General features: G+C 33.4%; 1 protein-coding gene across 2 annotated transcripts in view; it reads right to left on the reverse strand.

Annotated features, from left to right (window-relative positions):
* Positions 1-27,275, reverse strand: part of LOC145269875 (carboxypeptidase D-like) — a 1,225,495-nt gene that overhangs the window by 607,861 nt on the left and 590,359 nt on the right. The gene's annotated exons all lie outside the window — the stretch shown is intronic.

A 27,275-nucleotide genomic window follows, 5' to 3' on the forward strand; every position in this document is an offset into this window, starting at 1 on the left:
AAAAAGGTTTTACACTTTGGACTTTACAGGTAAATTTCCAAAAAAACAACTTTTTTTTTGTTTTAAATTAGAATATTTAATTTATTAATCTTTTCTCTTGAATTTGTGATATATAAAAATTTGGTGAGTAAATTAATTATTTAAATTTTAATAGACATTTTAAAATAGGGGGGTGAATTTAAGAAAAACGTTTGTATAAAATATTAGATTCGATTTATTAGAAAGAGCATAAAATTTCACATTGACCCTGAAAATATCGTAAAAATTGAACCAATAGAAAAATCTTGATAGATTTTTAAAGTTTAAAAATTGAAAAAAAATTTCACTCGTAAAATTCAATTGATTTCATACGTAAAAAAATGGCTGGTTGAACGCGCACCGACACTTTGTAAACACTGTTTTTAAAAAATAAAAAAAATATTATTTCTATTATTTTTTTAAACAACTTTAATAGTTTATTTCAGAAGTATATTCCATACAGAAAATAAGCAACTCACTTTAAAAAGAGAAATTACGAGTTTTTATATTTTATTCGCAGTTTTCTGTTAGGGGTGTCAAAATTCCCCTAAAATTCTGATACACCTAAAGAAGCAGTTAACGTTTGATTTAAAGACTACAGTGTTGTAGTCTACCGAGAAACAACGTCTCACAACTGTGTTCCATAGATGGGATGGAAATTATGTTCATTTCAACTTCTGTTTGGCACCATGAACACAGAGGACAAAACATGTGATCTTTGCAATGGTGCTAGAAAGACGAGTTATTACTGTGAAAATTTTACAAATAAGAACCAGATACTGAAACTAGGTCGAGCCCATTCCATAGAAATATCAATAGAGACGAAATTGACTTTTTCCTCAAAATATTTGTGAAAGAACACTTCGCGTGAATTGTTTCCTCATTTATATTTATATTCTGATATTTGTTTATATTTTCTGACAAAAACTCATAAATTTTTAGGTTCATGTTATGCAATAACCAGCAAATATCTAGCCTTCCTATCTCATTAGTTTGCTCAATTTTTCCTCTGATGAGAAGAGTAAGCATTCTTTGAAACTCCACGGATTAAGGATTATCTAACGCCCTAGTTTGGTAGCATTCTTCCGAATAATAAAAACTTAATTGTAAACTTCTATTTTACAGTTTTGTTCTTGCTATGATTTATATATAGGACTTCCATGGGGGCCTTCCGATTGTTGAAACGGTACAACGAGTGCATTTCGGCTTGATGAGATTACATCGAAGGGGACTAGAGTTTCATGTGTGTACTATCAATAAAAGTGCGAATACGAAAAACTTTTTTTTTTGTCTAGCAGTAGATTGTATAGACGTCAGTTACTATTTTTTCAGCTACTTTTATAGCAGCACATTTTATAGAAGCGCTTGATAATAGGTCTTGAGTTAAAGTCAATCTTGGGAGCTTATGAATTCATTCCACTTATATATTCGGCAAACACGGATACGAAATGAGACACTTTAACTCCCACAATAAGTCAAAGTAAAACACGATAATCAGTAGTGTATCATTGATTCGATAATTTGACGAACGTGAGATTTTTTAGACTCTTTTTGGTTGTAATAATTGTGTATACGTGGGTTTCGAAGAACTGTAGTTAGATAGTAATTATCTGTATTTTTTTCCCTAGTGACGTATAGCCGAGTGGTCTTAGACGTTGTATCAAAGTTTACAATTACCCAAAGGTGCTGAGTTCAATCCTGAACGAAGGCAGTGAAAAAGTAACATTCAAAACAGAGAATCAGCAACTATGTCCCAAAGCCTAGCTGGAGTCCGAACACGGTACCCCCGTAATAATAATAAAGGGTTGTGTTCGAGACTCCTAACAAACAGTTCGATACAAAACACCTGACGAAGGCCGGAGGGCAAAACGGCCGAAACGTTGTGACAATAACAACCAAGATGAGGAAGTCAGTCCGACAATCTCAATCAATGTAGTTAGATATGCATTAATTTGCATATCAACCATTCAACAGCCGTAAAAATATTTTATAAAGAAACCAATGGCGAGAAAACAGGAGGGGGGGCGCGAAAGATACGAGACGTGTTAAAATTCGTTCATATGCTGGCAGCTACTTTTTATATATTTTAATCCTAATTAAACCACAAGCTAAGACGAGAAATGATTGCGTTTAAATTACAAAACGAGATTCATTTTTACACATGGTGGCGTCATGTTATGCAGAAGATTTGGTATATTGGATATTCAGACACGTGGAAAACTTTTTAATCCGAAAAAATTCTACTAAGGGGTAAAAATTGCAAAATTGGTATGTGAAGGGTCTCCGGATATTTTTTATCTGTCTGTCAACTGTTTCACAAGTGGGCATGTGCGACTCATCCACATGACAACTCCTTTATATTAAGAATTAATAGGTTTGACGATCGTTGCAAGCTGGTCTTTTTTTTTTTATTCAATTTTCACCCCAAACAAAGCACAGTGCCACTTTGAAGCAGGGGGCTACTATTAGGGAATTAATTAGCGGGGTCATTATGAGGGGAGAAGAGTAGAAAGATGTTTGTTAACATTACACTTGAACTTCTGCATATCATTGCAGTTGGGAAAGCAGAATCCCGGAAGGGAGTTCCAAAGACCCGCAGTTCTGGGGAAGAAACTATTGGAGTAAAAGGCTTTCTTGCACCTAGGGATCTCTACTGTAAAGGGATGAGACTTAGTAGCTTGTCGGGTTTGTCGGGGGTAGTTACGTCGGGGAGGTACAAGTGTTTGCAGTTCGTCAGAGCATTCACCATTAAAGTATTTGTAGAACAGGCAGAGGGATGCAACATCTCGTCGATGGAACAGAGGTTGAAGCCTAGATGACAGTTCAGGACCTATCAGGTTGGCGACTCTTTTTTGAACCCTGTCCAGGAGCGAGAGACAAGCAGAAGATGCAGCAGATGCACCAGCCCAGATGTGACAACAGTACTCCATACATCTGCGAATGGTTGCCTTATAGAGGTATAGGATACTGGCAGGCGTAAGTAGTTTTCTAGCACGGTAGAGGGAGCCAACCTTCCTTGCAGCAGCCTTGGCAATGCTCTCAATGTATCTATTCCAGTTCATATTCCCTGTAAACGTTAAGCCGAGGAGTTTAAAAGAAGTACTTTTAGGCAATGTGTTCTTGGCCATTGCTATTGGTGGTAGAGAAGGTTTCTTGTAGTTATTGAAGGAAACAAGCTTAGTCTTAGCAGCGTTGAATGTGACCAACCATTTTTGTCCCCATTCCACTACGGATTGGAGGTCGTCCTCTAGTGTTTCTGCCATTTCCTTGGATATGTGTTCATTTGTTTTCCCCTCATATCTCTTATAGAGAGTGGTGTCATCGGCAAATATACCCATCTCCGAAACAATTTCATCAGGGTCTAATGAGCATCGTACTTGACTCGCTTTTGTTTCGATTTTTTTTTTACTTACAAGAACTGTTTCGAAAAAAAAAAAAAAAACTCGCATGCACATGTCTCAGTTTCTTTCAGGTTGTTTTTTTTTACGCATTTTTTAAAAAGGAATTCAACGTTATGTATAATACCGGACAACGCCGGGTAAATCTGCTAAGAGATTATGAGCTTAATTAATTTCTTCTTAATTAGTTTCCCTACTTAATAAAAATTGATCGACGAAGAGACAGGTCGAAGAAAATGTCATTTAGGTTAAGACATTGTTGACATATGTTGTCTCTATTGGGATTTATCATTCTTAATCAGATTTTAATATTGTGAAAATTTACCTGTCTTTAACAGCTTAAGATCCCTACTTATTTTTCAGTGACACAAGCTTTAGATCCCTATTTATTTTTCAGTGACACAAGCTTTAGATCCCTACTTATTTTTCAGTGACACAAGCTTTAGATCCCTACTTATTTTTCAGTGACACAAGCTTTAGATCCCTACTTATTTTTCAGTGACAAAAGCTTTAGATCCCTACTTATTTTTCAGTGACACAAGCTTTAGATCCCTACTTATTTTTCAGTGACACAAGCTTTAGATCCCTACTTATTTTTCAGTGATACAAGCTTTAGATCCCTACTTATTTTTCAGTGACACAAGCTTTAGATCCCTACTTATTTTTCAGTGACACAAGCTTTAGATCCCTACTTATTTTTCAGTGATACAAGCTTTAGATCCCTACTTATTTTTCAGTGACACAAACTTTAGATCCCTACTTATGTTTCAGTGACACAAGCTTTAGATCCCTACTTATTTTTCAGTGATACAAGCTTTAGATCCCTACTTATTTTTCAGTGACACAAGCTTTAGATCCCTACTTATTTTTCAGTGACACAAGCTTTAGATCCCTACTTATTTTTCAGTGACACAAGCTTTAGATCCCTACTTATTTTTCAGTGATAAAAGCTTTAGATCCCTACTTATTTTTCAGTGACACAAGCTTTAGATCCCTACTTATTTTTCAGTGACACAAACTTTAGATCCCTACTTATTTTTCAGTGACACAAGCTTTAGATCCCTACTTATTTTTCAGTGACACAAGCTTTAGATCCCTACTTATTTTTCAGTGACACAAGCTTTAGATCCCTACTTATTTTTCAGTGACAAAAGCTTTAGATCCCTACTTATTTTTCAGTGATACAAGCTTTAGATCCCTACTTATTTTTCAGTGACACAAGCTTTAGATCCCTACTTATTTTTCAGTGATACAAGCTTTAGATCCCTACTTATTTTTCAGTGATACAAGCTTTAGATCCCTACTTATTTGGCAGTGACACAAGCTTTAGATCCCTACTTATTTTTCAGTGACACAAGCTTTAGATCCCTACTTATTTTTCAGTGATACAAGCTTTAGATCCCTACTTATTTTTCAGTGACACAAGCTTTAGATCCCTACTTATTTTTCAGTGATACAAGCTTTAGATCCCTACTTATTTTTCAGTGATACAAGCTTTAGATCCCTACTTATTTTTCAGTGACACAAGCTTTAGATCCCTACTTATTTTTCAGTGATACAAGCTTTAGATCCCTACTTATTTTTCAGTGATACAAGCTTTAGATCCCTACTTATTTTTCAGTGACACAAGCTTTAGATCCCTACTTATTTTTCAGTGACACAAGCTTTAGATCCCTACTTATTTTTCAGTGATACAAGCTTTAGATCCCTACTTATTTTTCAGTGATACAAGCTTTAGATCCCTACTTATTTTTCAGTGACACAAGCTTTAGATCCCTACTTATTTTTCAGTGATACAAGCTTTAGATCCCTACTTATTTTTCAGTGACACAAGCTTTAGATCCCTACTTATTTTTCAGTGACACAAGCTTTAGATCCCTACTTATTTTTCAGTGACACAAGCTTTAGATCCCTACTTATTTTTCAGTGACACAAGCTTTAGATCCCTACATATTTTTTAGTGATACAAGCTTTAGATCCCTACTTATTTTTTAGTGATACAAGCTTTAGATCCCTACTTATTTTTCAGTGACACAAGCTTTAGATCCCTACTTATTTTTCAGTGACAAAAGCTTTAGATCCCTACTTATTTTTTAGTGATACAAGCTTTAGATCCCTACTTATTTTTTAGTGATACAAGCTTTAGATCCCTACTTATTTTTCAGTGATACAAGCTTTAGATCCCTACTTATTTTTCAGTGACACAAGCTTTAGATCCCTACTTATTTTTCAGTGACAAAAGCTTTAGATCCCTACTTATTTTTCAGTGACACAAGCTTTAGATCCCTACTAATTTTTCAGTGACACAAGCTTTGGATCCCTACTTATTTTTCAGTGACACAAGCTTTAGATCCCTACTTATTTTTTAGTGACACAAGCTTTAGATCCCTACTTATTTTTCAGTGACACAAGCTTTAGATCCCTACTTATTTTTCAGTGACACAAGCTTTAGATCCCTACTTATTTTTCAGTGATACAAGCTTTAGATCCCTACTTATTTTTCAGTGACACAAGCTTTAGATCCCTACTTATTTTTTAGTGACACAAGCTTTAGATCCCTACTTATTTTTTAGTGATACAAGCTTTAGATCCCTACTTATTTTTTAGTGACACAAGCTTTAGATCCCTACTTATTTTTTAGTGACACAAGCTTTAGATCCCTACTTATTTTTCAGTGACACAAGCTTTAGATCCCTACTTATTTTTCAGTGACACAAGCTTTAGATCCCTACTTATTTTTCAGTGATACAAGCTTTAGATCCCTACTTATTTTTCAGTGACACAAGCTTTAGATCCCTACTTATTTTTTAGAGATACAAGCTTTAGATCCCTACTTATTTTTTAGTGATACAAGCTTTAGATCCCTACTTATTTTTTAGTGACACAAGCTTTAGATCCCTACTTATTTTTTAGTGACACAAGCTTTAGATCCCTACTTATTTTTCAGTGACACAAGCTTTAGATCCCTACTTATTTTTCAGTGATACAAGCTTTAGATCCCTACTTATTTTTCAGTGACACAAGCTTTAGATCCCTACTTATTTTTTAGTGATACAAGCTTTAGATCCCTACTTATTTTTCAGTGACACAAGCTTTAGATCCCTACTTATTTTTCAGTGACACAAGCTTTAGATCCCTACTTATTTTTTAGTGACACAAGCTTTAGATCCCTACTTATTTTTCAGTGACACAAGCTTTAGATCCCTACTTATTTTTTAGTGACACAAGCTTTAGATCCCTACTTATTTTTTAGTGATACAAGCTTTAGATCCCTACTTATTTTTTAGTGACACAAGCTTTAGATCCCTACTTATTTTTTAGTGATACAAGCTTTAGATCCCTACTTATTTTTCAGTGATACAAGCTTTAGATCCCTACTTATTTTTCAGTGACACAAGCTTTAGATCCCTACTTATTTTTCAGTGACAAAAGCTTTAGATCCCTACTTATTTTTCAGTGACACAAGCTTTAGATCCCTACTTATTTTTCAGTGACACAAGCTTTAGATCCCTACTTATTTTTCAGTGATACAAGCTTTAGATCCCTACTTATTTTTCAGTGACACAAGCTTTAGATCCCTACTTATTTTTCAGTGACAAAAGCTTTAGATCCCTACTTATTTTTCAGTGATACAAGCTTTAGATCCCTACTTATTTTTCAGTGACACAAGCTTTAGATCCCTACTTATTTTTCAGTGACACAAGCTTTAGATCCCTACTTATTTTTCAGTGATACAAGCTTTAGATCCCTACTTATTTTTCAGTGACACAAGCTTTAGATCCCTACTTATTTTTCAGTGACAAAAGCTTTAGATCCCTACTTATTTTTCAGTGACACAAGCTTTAGATCCCTACTTATTTTTCAGTGATACAAGCTTTAGATCCCTACTTATTTTTCAGTGACACAAGCTTTAGATCCCTACTTATTTTTCAGTGATACAAGCTTTAGATCCCTACTTATTTTTCAGTGACACAAGCTTTAGATCCCTACTTATTTTTCAGTGACACAAGCTTTAGATCCCTACTTATTTTTCAGTGATACAAGCTTTAGATCCCTACTTATTTTTCAGTGACACAAGCTTTAGATCCCTACTTATTTTTCAGTGATACAAGCTTTAGATCCCTACTTATTTTTCAGTGACACAAGCTTTAGATCCCTACTTATTTTTCAGTGACACAAGCTTTAGATCCCTACTTATTTTTCAGTGATACAAGCTTTAGATCCCTACTTATTTTTCAGTGACACAAGCTTTAGATCCCTACTTATTTTTCAGTGACAAAAGCTTTAGATCCCTACTTATTTTTCAGTGACACAAGCTTTAGATCCCTACTTATTTTTTAGTGACACAAGCTTTAGATCCCTATTTATTTTTCAGTGACACAAGCTTTAGATCCCTACTTATTTTTTAGTGACACAAGCTTTAGATCCCTACTTATTTTTAAGTGACACAAGCTTTAGATCCCTACTTATTTTTCAGTGACACAAACTTTAGATCCCTAGTTATGTTTCAGTGGCACAAGCTTTAGATCCCTACTTATTTTTCAGTGACACAAGCTTTAGATCCCTACTTATTTTTCAGTGACACAAGCTTTAGATCCCTACTTATTTTTCAGTGACAAAAGCTTTAGATCCCTACTTATTTTTCAGTGATACAAGCTTTAGATCCCTACTTATTTTTCAGTGACACAAGCTTTAGATCCTTACTTATTTTTCAGTGACACAAGCTTTAGATCCCTACTTATTTTTCAGTGACACAAGCTTTAGATCCCTACTTATTTTTCAGTGACACAAGCTTTAGATCCCTACTTATTTTTTAGTGATACAAGCTTTAGATCCCTACTTATTTTTTAGTGATACAAGCTTTAGATCCCTACTTATTTTTCAGTGATACAAGCTTTAGATCCCTACTTATTTTTTAGTGACACAAGCTTAAGATCCCTACTTATTTTTCAGTGACACAAGCTTTAGATCCCTACTTATTTTTCAGTGAACCCAAGCTTTAGATCCCTACTTATTTTTCAGTGATACAAGCTTTAGATCCCTACTTATTTTTTAGTGACACAAGCTTAAGATCCCTACTTATTTTTCAGTGACACAAGCTTAAGATCCCTACTTATTTTTCAGTGACACAAGCTTTAGATCCCTACTTATTTTTCAGTGACACAAGCTTTAGATCCCTACTTATTTTTAAGTGATACAAGCTTTATATCCCTACTTATTTTTCAGTGACACAAGCTTTAGATCCCTACTTATTTTTCAGTGACACAAGCTTTAGATCCCTACTTATTTTTCAGTGACACAAGCTTTAGATCCCTACTTATTTTTTAGTGATACAAGCTTTAGATCCCTACTTATTTTTCAGTGACACAAGCTTTAGATCCCTACTTATTTTTCAGTGACACAAGCTTTAGATCCCTACTTAATTTTCAGTGACACAAGCTTTAGATCCCTACTTATTTTTCAGTGATACAAGCTTAAGATCCCTACTTATTTTTTAGTGATACAAGCTTAAGATCCCTACTTATTTTTCAGTGACACAAGCTTTAGATCCCTACTTATTTTTCAGTGATACAAGCTTTAGATCCCTACTTATTTTTCAGTGACACAAGCTTTAGATCCCTACTTATTTTTCAGTGACACAAGCTTTAGATCCCTACTTATTTTTCAGTGATACAAGCTTTAGATCCCTACTTATTTTTCAGTGACACAAGCTTTAGATCCCTACTTATTTTTCAGTGACAAAAGCTTTAGATCCCTACTTATTTTTCAGTGACACAAGCTTTAGATCCCTACATATTTTTCAGTGATACAAGCTTTAGATCCCTACTAATTTTTCAGTGACACAAGCTTTAGATCCCTACTTATTTTTCAGTGATACAAGCTTTAGATCACTACTTATTTTTCAGTGACACAAGCTTTAGATCCCTACTTATTTTTCAGTGACACAAGCTTTAGATCCCTACTTATTTTTCAGTGATACAAGCTTTAGATCCCTACTTATTTTTCAGTGACACAAGCTTTAGATCCCTACTTATTTTTCAGTGATACAAGCTTTAGATCCCTACTTATTTTTCAGTGACACAAGCTTTAGATCCCTACTTATTTTTCAGTGACACAAGCTTTAGATCCCTACTTATTTTTCAGTGATACAAGCTTTAGATCCCTACTTATTTTTCAGTGACACAAGCTTTAGATCCCTACTTATTTTTCAGTGACAAAAGCTTTAGATCCCTACTTATTTTTCAGTGACACAAGCTTTAGATCCCTACTTATTTTTTAGTGACACAAGCTTTAGATCCCTATTTATTTTTCAGTGACACAAGCTTTAGATCCCTACTTATTTTTTAGTGACACAAGCTTTAGATCCCTACTTATTTTTAAGTGACACAAGCTTTAGATCCCTACTTATTTTTCAGTGATACAAGCTTTAGATCCCTACTTATTTTTAAGTGACACAAGCTTTACATCCCTACTTATTTTTCAGTGACACAAGCTTTAGATCCCTACTTATTTTTTAGTGACACAAGCTTTAGATCCCTACTTATGTTTCAGTGATACTAGCTTTAGATCCCTACTTATTTTTCAGTGACACAAGCTTTAGATCCCTACTTATTTTTCAGTGACACAAACTTTAGATCCCTAGTTATGTTTCAGTGGCACAAGCTTTAGATCCCTACTTATTTTTCAGTGACACAAGCTTTAGATCCCTACTTATTTTTCAGTGACACAAGCTTTAGATCCCTACTTATTTTTCAGTGACAAAAGCTTTAGATCCCTACTTATTTTTCAGTGATACAAGCTTTAGATCCCTACTTATTTTTCAGTGACACAAGCTTTAGATCCTTACTTATTTTTCAGTGACACAAGCTTTAGATCCCTACTTATTTTTCAGTGACACAAGCTTTAGATCCCTACTTATTTTTCAGTGACACAAGCTTTAGATCCCTACTTATTTTTTAGTGATACAAGCTTTAGATCCCTACTTATTTTTTAGTGATACAAGCTTTAGATCCCTACTTATTTTTCAGTGATACAAGCTTTAGATCCCTACTTATTTTTTAGTGACACAAGCTTAAGATCCCTACTTATTTTTCAGTGACACAAGCTTTAGATCCCTACTTATTTTTCAGTGACACAAGCTTTAGATCCCTACTTATTTTTCAGTGATACAAGCTTTAGATCCCTACTTATTTTTTAGTGACACAAGCTTAAGATCCCTACTTATTTTTCAGTGACACAAGCTTAAGATCCCTACTTATTTTTCAGTGACACAAGCTTTAGATCCCTACTTATTTTTCAGTGACACAAGCTTTAGATCCCTACTTATTTTTAAGTGATACAAGCTTTATATCCCTACTTATTTTTCAGTGACACAAGCTTTAGATCCCTACTTATTTTTCAGTGACACAAGCTTTAGATCCCTACTTATTTTTCAGTGACACAAGCTTTAGATCCCTACTTATTTTTTAGTGATACAAGCTTTAGATCCCTACTTATTTTTCAGTGACACAAGCTTTAGATCCCTACTTATTTTTCAGTGACACAAGCTTTAGATCCCTACTTATTTTTCAGTGACACAAGCTTTAGATCCCTACTTATTTTTCAGTGATACAAGCTTAAGATCCCTACTTATTTTTTAGTGATACAAGCTTAAGATCCCTACTTATTTTTCAGTGACACAAGCTTTAGATCCCTACTTATTTTTCAGTGATACAAGCTTAAGATCCCTACTTATATTTCAGTGACACAAGCTTTAGATCCCTACTTATTTTTCAGGGACACAAGCTTTAGATCCCTACTTATTTTTCAGTGACACAAGCTTTAGATCCCTACTTATTTTTCAGTGACACAAGCTTTAGATCCCTACTTATTTTTCAGTGACACAAGCTTTAGATCCCTACTTATTTTTTAGTGATACAAGCTTTAGATCCCTACTTATTTTTTAGTGATACAAGCTTTAGATCCCTACTTATTTTTCAGTGACACAAGCTTTAGATCCCTACTTATTTTTTAGTGATACAAGCTTTAGATCCCTACTTATTTTTCAGTGACAAAAGCTTTAGATCCCTACTTATTTTTCAGTGACACAAGCTTTAGATCCCTACTTATTTTTCAGTGACACAAGCTTTAGATCCCTACTTATTTTTTAGTGATACAAGCTTTAGATCCCTACATATTTTTCAGTGACACAAGCTTTAGATCCCTACTTATTTTTCAGTGACACAAGCTTTAGATCCCTACTTTTTTTCAGTGACACAAGCTTTAGATCCCTACTTATTTTTCAGTGACACAAGCTTTAGATCCCTACTTATTTTTCAGTGACACAAGCTTTAGATCCCTACTTATTTTTCAATGATACAAGCTTTAGATCCCTACTTATTTTTCAGTGACACAAGCTTTAGATCCCTACTTATTTTTCAGTGACACAAGCTTTAGATCCCTACTTATTTTTTAGTGACACAAGCTTTAGATCCCTACTTATTTTTCAGTGACACAAGCTTTAGATCCCTACTTATTTTTTAGTGATACAAGCTTTAGATCCCTACTTATTTTTCAGTGATACAAGCTTTAGATCCCTACTTATTTTTCAATGATACAAGCTTTAGATCCCTACTTATTTTTCAGTGACACAAGCTTTAGATCCCTACTTATTTTTCAGTGACACAAGCTTTAGATCCCTACTTATTTTTCAGTGATACAAGCTTTAGATCCCTACTTATTTTTCAGTGACACAAGCTTTAGATCCCTACTTATTTTTCAATGATACAAGCTTTAGATCACTACTTATTTTTCAATGATACAAGCTTTAGATCCCTACTTATTTTTTAGTGACACAAGCTTTAGATCCCTACTTATTTTTCAGTGATACAAGCTTTAGATCCCTACTTATTTTTCAGTGATACAAGCTTTAGATCCCTACTTATTTTTCAGTGATACAAGCTTTGGATCCCTACTTATTTTTCAATGATACAAGCTTTAGATCCCTACTTATTTTTCAGTGACACAAGCTTTAGATCCCTACTTATTTTTCAGTGACACAAGCTTTAGATCCCTACTTATTTTTCAGTGATACAAGCTTTAGATCCCTACTTATTTTTCAGTGATACAAGCTTTAGATCCCTACTTATTTTTCAGTTATACAAGCTTTAGATCCCTACTTATTTTTCAGTGATACAAGCTTTAGATCCCTACTGTTTTTTTAGTGATACAAGCTTTAGATCCCTACTTTTTTTTCAGTGATACAAGCTTTAGATCCCTACTTATTTTTCAGTGACACAAGCTTTAGATCCCTACTTATTTTTCAGTGATACAAGCTTTAGATCCCTACTTATTTTTCAGTGACACAAGCTTTAGATCCCTACTTATTTTTCAGTGACGCAAGCTTTAGATCCCTACTTATTTTTCAGTGATACAAGCTTTAGATCCCTACTTATTTTTCAGTGAGACAAGCTTTAGATCCCTTCTTATTTTTCAGTGATACAAGCTTTAGATCCCTACTTATTTTTCAGTGACACAAGCTTTAGATCCCTACTTATTTTTCAGTGACACAAGCTTTAGATCCCTACTTATTTTTCAGTGATACAAGCTTTAGATCCCTACTTATTTTTCAGTGACACAAGCTTTAGATCCCTACTTATTTTTTAGTGATACAAGCTTTAGATCCCTACTTATTTTTCAGTGACACAAGCTTTATATCCCTACTTATTTTTCAGTGACAAAAGCTTTAGATCCCTACTTATTTTTTAGTGACACAAGCTTTAGATCCCTACTTATTTTTCAGTGACACAAGCTTTAGATCCCTACTTATTTTTCAGTGACACAAGCTTTAGATCCCTACTTATTTTTCAGTGACACAAGCTTTAGATCCCTACTTATTTTTTAGTGACACAAGCTTTAGATCCCTACTTATTTTTCACTGACACAAGCTTTAGATCCCTACTTATTTTTCACTGACACAAGCTTTAGATCCCTACTTATTTTTTAGTGACACAAGCTTTAGATCCCTACTTATTTTTCACTGACACAAGCTTTAGATCCCTACTTATTTTTCACTGACACAAGCTTTAGATCCTTACTTATTTTTTAGTGATACAAGCTTTAGATCCCTACTTATTTTTTAGTGATACAAGCTTTAGATCCCTACTTATTTTTCAGTGACACAAGCTTTAGATCCCTACTTATTTTTAAGTGACACAAGCTTTAGATCCCTACTTATTTTTTAGTGATACAAGCTTTAGATCCCTACTTATTTTTTAGTGATACAAGCTTTAGATCCCTACTTATTTTTCAGTGACACAAGCTTTAGATCCCTACTTATTTTTTAGTGACAAAAGCTTTAGATCCCTACTTATTTTTTAGTGATACAAGCTTTAGATCCCTACTTATTTTTTAGTGATACAAGCTTTAGATCCCTACTTATTTTTTAGTGATACAAGCTTTAGATCCCTACTTATTTTTCAGTGACACAAGCTTTAGATCCCTACTTATTTTTTAGTGATACAAGCTTTAGATCCCTACTTATTTTTTAGTGATACAAGCTTTAGATCCCTACTTATTTTTCAGTGACACAAGCTTTAGATCCCTACTTATTTTTTAGTGACAAAAGCTTTAGATCCCTACTTATTTTTTAGTGACACAAGCTTTAGATCCCTACTTATTTTTCAGTGACACAAGCTTTAGATCCCTACTTATTTTTTAGTGATACAAGCTTTAGATCCCTACTTATTTTTTAGTGATACAAGCTTTAGATCCCTACTTATTTTTCAGTGACACAAGCTTTAGATCCCTACTTATTTTTCAGTGACAAAAGCTTTAGATCCCTACTTATTTTTCAGTGACAAAAGCTTTAGATCCCTACTTATTTTTCAGTGACACAAGCTTTAGATCCCTACTTATTTTTCAGTGACACAAGCATTAGATCCCTACTTATTTTTCAGTGATACAAGCTTTAGATCCCTACTTATTTTTCAGTGACACAAGCTTTAGATCCCTACTTATTTTTCAGTGACACAAGCTTTAGATCCCTACTTATTTTTCAGTGACAAAAGCTTTAGATCCCTACTTATTTTTCAGTGATACAAGCTTTAGATCCCTACTTATTTTTCAGTGACACAAGCTTTAGATCCCTACTTATTTTTCAGTGACACAAGCTTTAGATCCCTACTTATTTTTCAGTGACAAAAGCTTTAGATCCCTACTTATTGTTTAGTGATACAAGCTTTAGATCCCTACTTTTTTTTCAGTGACACAAGCTTTAGATCCCTACTTATTTTTCAGTGACAAAAGCTTTAGATCCCTACTTATTTTTCAGTGACACAAGCTTTAGATCCCTACTTATTTTTCAGTGACACAAGCTTTAGATCCCTACTTATTTTTCAGTGATACAAGCTTTAGATCCCTACTTATTTTTCAGTGACACAAGCTTTAGATCCCTACTTATTTTTCAGTGACACAAGCTTTAGATCCCTACTTATTTTTCAGTGACACAAGCTTTAGATCCCTACTTATTTTTCAGTGACACAAGCTTTAGATCCCTACTTATTTTTCAGTGACACAAGCTTTAGATCCCTACTTATTTTTCAGTGATACAAGCTTTAGATCCCTACTTATTTTTCAGTGACACAAGCTTTAGATCCCTACTTATTTTTCAGTGACACAAGCTTTAGATCCCTACTTATTTTTCAGTGACACAAGCTTTAGATCCCTACTTATTTTTCAGTGACACAAGCTTTAGATCCCTACTTATTTTTCAGTGACACAAGCTTTAGATCCCTACTTATTTTTCAGTGATACAAGCTTTAGATCCCTACTTATTTTTCAGTGACACAAGCTTTAGATCCCTACTTATTTTTCAGTGACACAAGCTTTAGATCCCTACTTATTTTTCAGTGACAAAAGCTTTAGATCCCTACTTATTTTTTAGTGATACAAACTTTAGATCCCTACTTATTTTTCAGTGACAAAAGCTTTAGATCCCTACTTATTTTTCAGTGACACAAGCTTTAGATCCCTACTTATTTTTCAGTGACACAAGCTTTAGATCCCTACTTATTTTTTAGTGACAAAAGCTTTAGATCCCTACTTATTTTTTAGTGATACAAACTTTAGATCCCTACTTATTTTTCAGTGACACAAGCTTTAGATCCCTACTTATTTTTCAGTGACAAAAGCTTTAGATCCCTACTTATTTTTCAGTGACACAAGCTTTAGATCCCTACTTATTTTTTAGTGATACAAGCTTTAGATCCCTACTTATTTTTCAGTGACACAAGCTTTAGATCCCTACTTATTTTTCAGTGACACAAGCTTTAGATCCCTACTTATTTTTCAGTGACACAAGCTTTAGATCCCTACTTATTTTTTAGTGATACAAGCTTTAGATCCCTACTTATTTTTCAGTGACACAAGCTTTAGATCCCTACTTATTTTTCAGTGACAAAAGCTTTAGATCCCTACTTATTTTTAAGTGACAAAAGCTTTAGATCCCTACTTATTTTTCAGTGACACAAGCTTTAGATCCCTACTTATTTTTCAGTGACACAAGCTTTAGATCCCTACTTATTTTTCAGTGACACAAGCTTTAGATCCCTACTTATTTTTTAGTGATACAAGCTTTAGATCCCTACTTATTTTTCAGTGACACAAGCTTTAGATCCCTACTTATTTTTCAGTGATACAAGCTTTAGATCCCTACGTATTTTTCAGTGATACAAGCTTTAGATCCCTACTTATTTTTCAGTGACACAAGCTTTAGATCCCTACTTATTTTTCAGTGATACAAGCTTAAGATCCCTACTTATTTTTTAGTGATACAAGCTTAAGATCCCTACTTATTTTTTAGTGATACAAGCTTTAGATCCCTACTTATTTTTTAGTGATACAAGCTTTAGATCCCTACTTTTTTTTCAGTGATACAAGCTTTAGATCCCTACTTATTTTTCAGTGACACAAGCTTTAGATCCCTACTTATTTTTCAGTGACACAAGCTTTAGATCCCTACTTATTTTTCAGTGACACAAGCATTAGATCCCTACTTATTTTTCAGTGACACAAGCTTTAGATCCCTACTTATTTTTCAGTGACACAAGCTTTAGATCCCTACTTATTTTTCAGTGACACAAGCTTTAGATCCCTACTTATTTTTCAGTGACACAAGCTTTAGATCCCTACTTATTTTTCAGTGACACAAGCTTTAGATCCCTACTTATTTTTCAGTGACACAAGCTTTAGATCCCTACTTATTTTTCAGTGACACAAGCTTTAGATCCCTACTTATTTTTCAGTGACACAAGCTTTAGATCCCTACTTATTTTTCAGTGACACAAGCTTAAGATCCCTATTTATTTTTCAGTGATACAAGCTTAAGATCCCTATTATTTTTCAGTGACACAAGCTTTAGATCCCTATTATTTTTCAGTGACACAAGCTTTAGATCCCTACTTATTTTTTAGTGACACAAGCTTTAGATCCCTACTTATTTTTAAGTGATACAAGCTTAAGATCCCTACTTATTTTTTAGTGATACAAGCTTAAGATCCCTACTTATTTTTTAGTGACAAAAGCTTTACATCCCTACTTATTTTTTAGTGACAAAAGCTTTAGATCCCTACTTATTTTTTAGTGACACAAGCTTTAGATCCCTACTTATTTTTTAGTGATACAAGCTTTAGATCCCTACTTATTTTTTAGTGACACAAGCTTTAGATCCCTACTTATTTTTTAGTGACAAAAGCTTTAGATCCCTACTTATTTTTTAGTGACACAAGCTTTAGATCCCTACTTATTTTTTAGTGATACAAGCTTTAGATCCCTACTTATTTTTTAGTGACACAAGCTTTAGATCCCTACTTATTTTTTAGTGATACAAGCTTTAGATCCCTACTTATTTTTTAGTGACACAAGCTTTAGATCCCTACTTATTTTTTAGTGATACAAGCTTAAGATCCATACTTTTTTTTTCAGTGATACAAGCTTTAGATCCCTACTTATTTTTTAGTGACACAAGCTTTAGATCCCTACTTATTTTTTAGTGATACAAGCTTTAGATCCCTACTTATTTTTTAGTGACACAAGCTTTAGATCCCTACTTATTATTTAGTGATACAAGCTTTAGATCCCTACTTATTTTTTAGTGACACAAGCTTTAGATCCCTACTTTTTTTTTAGTGATACAAGCTTAAGATCCCTACTTTTTTCTTAGTGACACAAGCTTTAGATCCCTACTTATTTTTCAGTGATACAAGTTTTAGATCCCTACTTATTTTTTAGTGATACAAGCTTTAGATCCCTACTTATTTTTTAGTGATACAAGCTTAAGATCCCTACTTATTTTTTAGTGATACAAGCTTAAGATCCCTACTTATTTTTTAGTGATACAAGCTTAAGATCCCTACTTATTTTTTAGTGATACAAGCTTAAGATCCCTACTTATTTTTTAGTGACACAAGCTTTAGATCCCTACTTAGTTTTTAGTGACACAAGCTTTAGATCCCTACTTATTTTTTAGTGACACAAGCTTTAGATCCCTACTTATTTTTCAGTGATACAAGCTTTAGATCCCTACTTATTTTTTAGTGATACAAGCTTTAGATCCCTACTTTTTTTTTAGTGATACAAGCTTTAGATCCCTACTTATTTTTTAGTGATACAAGCTTTAGATCCCTACTTATTTTTTAGTGATACAAGCTTTAGATCCCTACTTATTTTTTAGTGACACAAGCTTTAAGTCCCTACTTATTTTTCAGTGACACAAGCTTTAGATCCCTACTTATTTTTCAGTGACACAAGCTTTAGATCCCTACTTATTTTTCAGTGACACAAGCTTTAGATCCCTACTTATTTTTCAGTGACACAAGCTTTAGATCCCTACTTATTTTTTAGTGACACAAGCTTTAGATCCCTACTTATTTTTTAGTGACACAAGCTTAAGATCCCTACTTATTTTTTAGTGATACAAGCTTAAGATCCCTACTTATTTTTTAGTGATACAAGCTTTAGATCCCTACTTATTTTTCAGTGATACAAGCTTTAGATCCCTACTTATTTTTTAGTGATACAAGCTTAAGATCCCTACTTATTTTTCAGTGACACAAGCTTTAGATCCCTACTTATTTTTTAGTGACACAAGCTTTAGATCCCTACTTATTTTTCAGTGACACAAGCTTAAGATCCCTACTTATTTTTTAGTGACACAAGCTTTAGATCCCTACTTATTTTTTAGTGATACAAGCTTAAGATCCCTACTTATTTTTCAGTGACACAAGCTTTAGATCCCTACTTATTTTTCAGTGACACAAGCTTTAGATCCCTACTTATTTTTCAGTGACACAAGCTTTAGATCCCTTCTTATTTTTTAGTGATACAAGCTTAAGATCCCTACTTATTTTTTAGTGACACAAGCTTTAGATCCCTACTTATTTTTTAGTGACACAAGCTTTAGATCCCTACTTATTTTTCAGTGACACAAGCTTTAGATCCCTACTTATTTTTTAGTGACACAAGCTTTAGATCCCTACTTATTTTTTAGTGACACAAGCTTTAGATCCCTACTTATTTTTCAGTGACACAAGCTTTAGATCCCTACTTATTTTTTAGTGATACAAGCTTAAGATCCCTACTTATTGTTTAGTGACACAAGCTTTAGATCCCTACTTATTTTTCAGTGATACAAGCTTAAGATCCCTACTTATTTTTCAGTGACACAAGCTTTAGATCCCTACTTATTTTTCAGTGACACAAGCTTTAGATCCCTACTTATTTTTCAGTGACACAAGCTTTAGATCCCTACTTATTTTTCAGTGATACAAGCTTAAGATCCCTACTTATTTTTTAGTGACACAAGCTTTAGATCCCTACTTTTTTTTAGTGATACAAGCTTAAGATCCCTACTTATTTTTCAGTGACACAAGCTTTAGATCCCTACTTATTTTTCAGTGACACAAGCTTTAGATCCCTACTTATTTTTCAGTGACACAAGCTTTAGATCCCTACTTATTTTTCAGTGACACAAGCTTTAGATCCCTACTTATTTTTCAGTGACACAAGCTTTAGATCCCTACTTATTTTTAAGTGATACAAGCTTTATATCCCTACTTATTTTTCAGTGACACAAGCTTTAGATCCCTACTTATTTTTCAGTGACACAAGCTTTAGATCCCTACTTATTTTTCAGTGACACAAGCTTTAGATCCCTACTTATTTTTTAGTGATACAAGCTTTAGATCCCTACTTATTTTTCAGTGACACAAGCTTTAGATCCCTACTTATTTTTCAGTGACACAAGCTTTAGATCCCTACTTATTTTTCAGTGACACAAGCTTTAGATCCCTACTTATTTTTTAGTGATACAAGCTTAAGATCCCTACTTATTTTTTAGTGATACAAGCTTAAGATCCCTACTTATTTTTCAGTGACACAAGCTTTAGATCCCTACTTATTTTTTAGTGATACAAGCTTTAGATCCCTACTTATATTTCAGTGACACAAGCTTTAGATCCCTACTTATTTTTCAGGGACACAAGCTTTAGATCCCTACTTATTTTTCAGTGACACAAGCTTTAGATCCCTACTTATTTTTCAGTGACACAAGCTTTAGATCCCTACTTATTTTTCAGTGACACAAGCTTTAGATCCCTACTTATTTTTTAGTGATACAAGCTTTAGATCCCTACTTATTTTTTAGTGATACAAGCTTTAGATCCCTACTTATTTTTCAGTGACACAAGCTTTAGATCCCTACTTATTTTTTAGTGATACAAGCTTTAGATCCCTACTTATTTTTCAGTGACAAAAGCTTTAGATCCCTACTTATTTTTCAGTGACACAAGCTTTAGATCCCTACTTATTTTTCAGTGACACAAGCTTTAGATCCCTACTTATTTTTTAGTGATACAAGCTTTAGATCCCTACATATTTTTCAGTGACACAAGCTTTAGATCCCTACTTATTTTTCAGTGACACAAGCTTTAGATCCCTACTTTTTTTCAGTGACACAAGCTTTAGATCCCTACTTATTTTTCAGTGACACAAGCTTTAGATCCCTACTTATTTTTCAGTGACACAAGCTTTAGATCCCTACTTATTTTTCAATGATACAAGCTTTAGATCCCTACTTATTTTTCAGTGACACAAGCTTTAGATCCCTACTTATTTTTCAGTGACACAAGCTTTAGATCCCTACTTATTTTTTAGTGACACAAGCTTTAGATCCCTACTTATTTTTCAGTGACACAAGCTTTAGATCCCTACTTATTTTTTAGTGATACAAGCTTTAGATCCCTACTTATTTTTCAGTGATACAAGCTTTAGATCCCTACTTATTTTTCAATGATACAAGCTTTAGATCCCTACTTATTTTTCAGTGACACAAGCTTTAGATCCCTACTTATTTTTCAGTGACACAAGCTTTAGATCCCTACTTATTTTTCAGTGATACAAGCTTTAGATCCCTACTTATTTTTCAGTGACACAAGCTTTAGATCCCTACTTATTTTTCAATGATACAAGCTTTAGATCACTACTTATTTTTCAATGATACAAGCTTTAGATCCCTACTTATTTTTTAGTGACACAAGCTTTAGATCCCTACTTATTTTTCAGTGATACAAGCTTTAGATCCCTACTTATTTTTCAGTGATACAAGCTTTAGATCCCTACTTATTTTTCAGTGATACAAGCTTTGGATCCCTACTTATTTTTCAATGATACAAGCTTTAGATCCCTACTTATTTTTCAGTGACACAAGCTTTAGATCCCTACTTATTTTTCAGTGACACAAGCTTTAGATCCCTACTTATTTTTCAGTGATACAAGCTTTAGATCCCTACTTATTTTTCAGTGATACAAGCTTTAGATCCCTACTTATTTTTCAGTTATACAAGCTTTAGATCCCTACTTATTTTTCAGTGATACAAGCTTTAGATCCCTACTGTTTTTTTAGTGATACAAGCTTTAGATCCCTACTTTTTTTTCAGTGATACAAGCTTTAGATCCCTACTTATTTTTCAGTGACACAAGCTTTAGATCCCTACTTATTTTTCAGTGATACAAGCTTTAGATCCCTACTTATTTTTCAGTGACACAAGCTTTAGATCCCTACTTATTTTTCAGTGACGCAAGCTTTAGATCCCTACTTATTTTTCAGTGATACAAGCTTTAGATCCCTACTTATTTTTCAGTGATACAAGCTTTAGATCCCTTCTTATTTTTCAGTGATACAAGCTTTAGATCCCTACTTATTTTTCAGTGACACAAGCTTTAGATCCCTACTTATTTTTCAGTGACACAAGCTTTAGATCCCTACTTATTTTTCAGTGATACAAGCTTTAGATCCCTACTTATTTTTCAGTGACACAAGCTTTAGATCCCTACTTATTTTTTAGTGATACAAGCTTTAGATCCCTACTTATTTTTCAGTGACACAAGCTTTATATCCCTACTTATTTTTCAGTGACAAAAGCTTTAGATCCCTACTTATTTTTTAGTGACACAAGCTTTAGATCCCTACTTATTTTTCAGTGACACAAGCTTTAGATCCCTACTTATTTTTCAGTGACACAAGCTTTAGATCCCTACTTATTTTTCAGTGACACAAGCTTTAGATCCCTACTTATTTTTTAGTGACACAAGCTTTAGATCCCTACTTATTTTTCACTGACACAAGCTTTAGATCCCTACTTATTTTTCACTGACACAAGCTTTAGATCCCTACTTATTTTTTAGTGACACAAGCTTTAGATCCCTACTTATTTTTCACTGACACAAGCTTTAGATCCCTACTTATTTTTCACTGACACAAGCTTTAGATCCTTACTTATTTTTTAGTGATACAAGCTTTAGATCCCTACTTATTTTTTAGTGATACAAGCTTTAGATCCCTACTTATTTTTCAGTGACACAAGCTTTAGATCCCTACTTATTTTTAAGTGACACAAGCTTTAGATCCCTACTTATTTTTTAGTGATACAAGCTTTAGATCCCTACTTATTTTTTAGTGATACAAGCTTTAGATCCCTACTTATTTTTCAGTGACACAAGCTTTAGATCCCTACTTATTTTTTAGTGACAAAAGCTTTCGATCCCTACTTATTTTTTAGTGATACAAGCTTTAGATCCCTACTTATTTTTTAGTGATACAAGCTTTAGATCCCTACTTATTTTTTAGTGATACAAGCTTTAGATCCCTACTTATTTTTCAGTGACACAAGCTTTAGATCCCTACTTATTTTTTAGTGATACAAGCTTTAGATCCCTACTTATTTTTTAGTGATACAAGCTTTAGATCCCTACTTATTTTTCAGTGACACAAGCTTTAGATCCCTACTTATTTTTTAGTGACAAAAGCTTTAGATCCCTACTTATTTTTTAGTGACACAAGCTTTAGATCCCTACTTATTTTTCAGTGACACAAGCTTTAGATCCCTACTTATTTTTTAGTGATACAAGCTTTAGATCCCTACTTATTTTTTAGTGATACAAGCTTTAGATCCCTACTTATTTTTCAGTGACACAAGCTTTAGATCCCTACTTATTTTTCAGTGACAAAAGCTTTAGATCCCTACTTATTTTTCAGTGACAAAAGCTTTAGATCCCTACTTATTTTTCAGTGACACAAGCTTTAGATCCCTACTTATTTTTCAGTGACACAAGCATTAGATCCCTACTTATTTTTCAGTGATACAAGCTTTAGATCCCTACTTATTTTTCAGTGACACAAGCTTTAGATCCCTACTTATTTTTCAGTGACACAAGCTTTAGATCCCTACTTATTTTTCAGTGACAAAAGCTTTAGATCCCTACTTATTTTTCAGTGATACAAGCTTTAGATCCCTACTTATTTTTCAGTGACACAAGCTTTAGATCCCTACTTATTTTTCAGTGACACAAGCTTTAGATCCCTACTTATTTTTCAGTGACAAAAGCTTTAGATCCCTACTTATTGTTTAGTGATACAAGCTTTAGATCCCTACTTATTTTTCAGTGACACAAGCTTTAGATCCCTACTTATTTTTCAGTGACAAAAGCTTTAGATCCCTACTTATTTTTCAGTGACACAAGCTTTAGATCCCTACTTATTTTTCAGTGACACAAGCTTTAGATCCCTACTTATTTTTCAGTGATACAAGCTTTAGATCCCTACTTATTTTTCAGTGACACAAGCTTTAGATCCCTACTTATTTTTCAGTGACACAAGCTTTAGATCCCTACTTATTTTTCAGTGACACAAGCTTTAGATCCCTACTTATTTTTCAGTGACACAAGCTTTAGATCCCTACTTATTTTTCAGTGACACAAGCTTTAGATCCCTACTTATTTTTCAGTGATACAAGCTTTAGATCCCTACTTATTTTTCAGCGACACAAGCTTTAGATCCCTACTTATTTTTCAGTGACACAAGCTTTAGATCCCTACTTATTTTTCAGTGACACAAGCTTTAGATCCCTACTTATTTTTCAGTGACACAAGCTTTAGATCCCTACTTATTTTTCAGTGACACAAGCTTTAGATCCCTACTTATTTTTCAGTGATACAAGCTTTAGATCCCTACTTATTTTTCAGTGACACAAGCTTTAGATCCCTACTTATTTTTCAGTGACACAAGCTTTAGATCCCTACTTATTTTTCAGTGACAAAAGCTTTAGATCCCTACTTATTTTTTAGTGATACAAACTTTAGATCCCTACTTATTTTTCAGTGACAAAAGCTTTAGATCCCTACTTATTTTTCAGTGACACAAGCTTTAGATCCCTACTTATTTTTCAGTGACACAAGCTTTAGATCCCTACTTATTTTTTAGTGACAAAAGCTTTAGATCCCTACTTATTTTTTAGTGATACAAACTTTAGATCCCTACTTATTTTTCAGTGACACAAGCTTTAGATCCCTACTTATTTTTCAGTGACAAAAGCTTTAGATCCCTACTTATTTTTAAGTGACACAAGCTTTAGATCCCTACTTATTTTTTAGTGATACAAGCTTTAGATCCCTACTTATTTTTCAGTGACACAAGCTTTAGATCCCTACTTATTTTTCAGTGACACAAGCTTTAGATCCCTACTTATTTTTCAGTGACACAAGCTTTAGATCCCTACTTATTTTTTAGTGATACAAGCTTTAGATCCCTACTTATTTTTCAGTGACACAAGCTTTAGATCCCTACTTATTTTTCAGTGACAAAAGCTTTAGATCCCTACTTATTTTTCAGTGACAAAAGCTTTAGATCCCTACTTATTTTTCAGTGACACAAGCTTTAGATCCCTACTTATTTTTCAGTGACACAAGCTTTAGATCCCTACTTATTTTTTAGTGACACAAGCTTTAGATCCCTACTTATTTTTTAGTGATACAAGCTTTAGATCCCTACTTATTTTTCAGTGACACAAGCTTTAGATCCCTACTTATTTTTCAGTGATACAAGCTTTAGATCCCTACGTATTTTTCAGTGATACAAGCTTTAGATCCCTACTTATTTTTCAGTGACACAAGCTTTAGATCCCTACTTATTTTTCAGTGATACAAGCTTAAGATCCCTACTTATTTTTTAGTGATACAAGCTTAAGATCCCTACTTATTATTTAGTGATACAAGCTTTAGATCCCTACTTATTTTTTAGTGATACAAGCTTTAGATCCCTACTTTTTTTTCAGTGATACAAGCTTTAGATCCCTACTTATTTTTCAGTGACACAAGCTTTAGATCCCTACTTATTTTTCAGTGACACAAGCTTTAGATCCCTACTTATTTTTCAGTGACACAAGCATTAGATCCCTACTTATTTTTCAGTGACACAAGCTTTAGATCCCTACTTATTTTTCAGTGACACAAGCTTTAGATCCCTACTTATTTTTCAGTGACACAAGCTTTAGATCCCTACTTATTTTTCAGTGACACAAGCTTTAGATCCCTACTTATTTTTCAGTGACACAAGCTTTAGATCCCTACTTATTTTTCAGTGACACAAGCTTTAGATCCCTACTTATTTTTCAGTGACACAAGCTTTAGATCCCTACTTATTTTTCAGTGACACAAGCTTTAGATCCCTACTTATTTTTCAGTGACACAAGCTTAAGATCCCTATTTATTTTTCAGTGATACAAGCTTAAGATCCCTATTATTTTTCAGTGACACAAGCTTTAGATCCCTATTATTTTTCAGTGACACAAGCTTTAGATCCCTACTTATTTTTTAGTGACACAAGCTTTAGATCCCTACTTATTTTTAAGTGATACAAGCTTAAGATCCCTACTTATTTTTTAGTGATACAAGCTTAAGATCCCTACTTATTTTTTAGTGACAAAAGCTTTACATCCCTACTTATTTTTTAGTGACAAAAGCTTTAGATCCCTACTTATTTTTTAGTGACACAAGCTTTAGATCCCTACTTATTTTTTAGTGATACAAGCTTTAGATCCCTACTTATTTTTTAGTGACACAAGCTTTAGATCCCTATTTATTTTTTAGTGACAAAAGCTTTAGATCCCTACTTATTTTTTAGTGACACAAGCTTTAGATCCCTACTTATTTTTTAGTGATACAAGCTTTAGATCCCTACTTATTTTTTAGTGACACAAGCTTTAGATCCCTACTTATTTTTTAGTGATACAAGCTTTAGATCCCTACTTATTTTTTAGTGACACAAGCTTTAGATCCCTACTTATTTTTTAGTGATACAAGCCTAAGATCCATACTTTTTTTTTCAGTGATACAAGCTTTAGATCCCTACTTATTTTTTAGTGACACAAGCTTTAGATCCCTACTTATTTTTTAGTGATACAAGCTTTAGATCCCTACTTATTTTTTAGTGACACAAGCTTTAGATCCCTACTTATTATTTAGTGATACAAGCTTTAGATCCCTACTTATTTTTTAGTGACACAAGCTTTAGATCCCTACTTTTTTTTTAGTGATACAAGCTTAAGATCCCTACTTTTTTCTTAGTGACACAAGCTTTAGATCCCTACTTATTTTTTTGTGATACAAGTTTTAGATCCCTACTTATTTTTTAGTGATACAAGCTTTAGATCCCTACTTATTTTTTAGTGATACAAGCTTAAGATCCCTACTTATTTTTTAGTAATACAAGCTTAAGATCCCTACTTATTTTTTAGTGATACAAGCTTAAGATCCCTACTTATTTTTTAGTGATACAAGCTTAAGATCCCTACTTATTTTTTAGTGACACAAGCTTTAGATCCCTACTTAGTTTTTAGTGACACAAGCTTTAGATCCCTACTTATTTTTTAGTGACACAAGCTTTAGATCCCTACTTATTTTTCAGTGATACAAGCTTTAGATCCCTACTTATTTTTTAGTGATACAAGCTTTAGATCCCTACTTTTTTTTTAGTGATACAAGCTTTAGATCCCTACTTATTTTTTAGTGATACAAGCTTTAGATCCCTACTTATTTTTTAGTGATACAAGCTTTAGATCCCTACTTATTTTTTAGTGACACAAGCTTTAAGTCCCTACTTATTTTTCAGTGACACAAGCTTTAGATCCCTACTTATTTTTCAGTGACACAAGCTTTAGATCCCTACTTATTTTTCAGTGACACAAGCTTTAGATCCCTACTTATTTTTCAGTGACACAAGCTTTAGATCCCTACTTATTTTTTAGTGACACAAGCTTTAGATCCCTACTTATTTTTTAGTGACACAAGCTTAAGATCCCTACTTATTTTTTAGTGATACAAGCTTAAGATCCCTACTTATTTTTTAGTGATACAAGCTTTAGATCCCTACTTATTTTTCAGTGATACAAGCTTTAGATCCCTACTTATTTTTTAGTGATACAAGCTTAAGATCCCTACTTATTTTTCAGTGACACAAGCTTTAGATCCCTACTTATTTTTTAGTGACAC

Source organism: Euprymna scolopes, chromosome 45, assembly GCF_053919585.1.
Source record: "Euprymna scolopes isolate OS-2025 chromosome 45, ASM5391958v1, whole genome shotgun sequence".
Classification (NCBI taxonomy): domain Eukaryota; kingdom Metazoa; phylum Mollusca; class Cephalopoda; order Sepiida; family Sepiolidae; genus Euprymna; species Euprymna scolopes.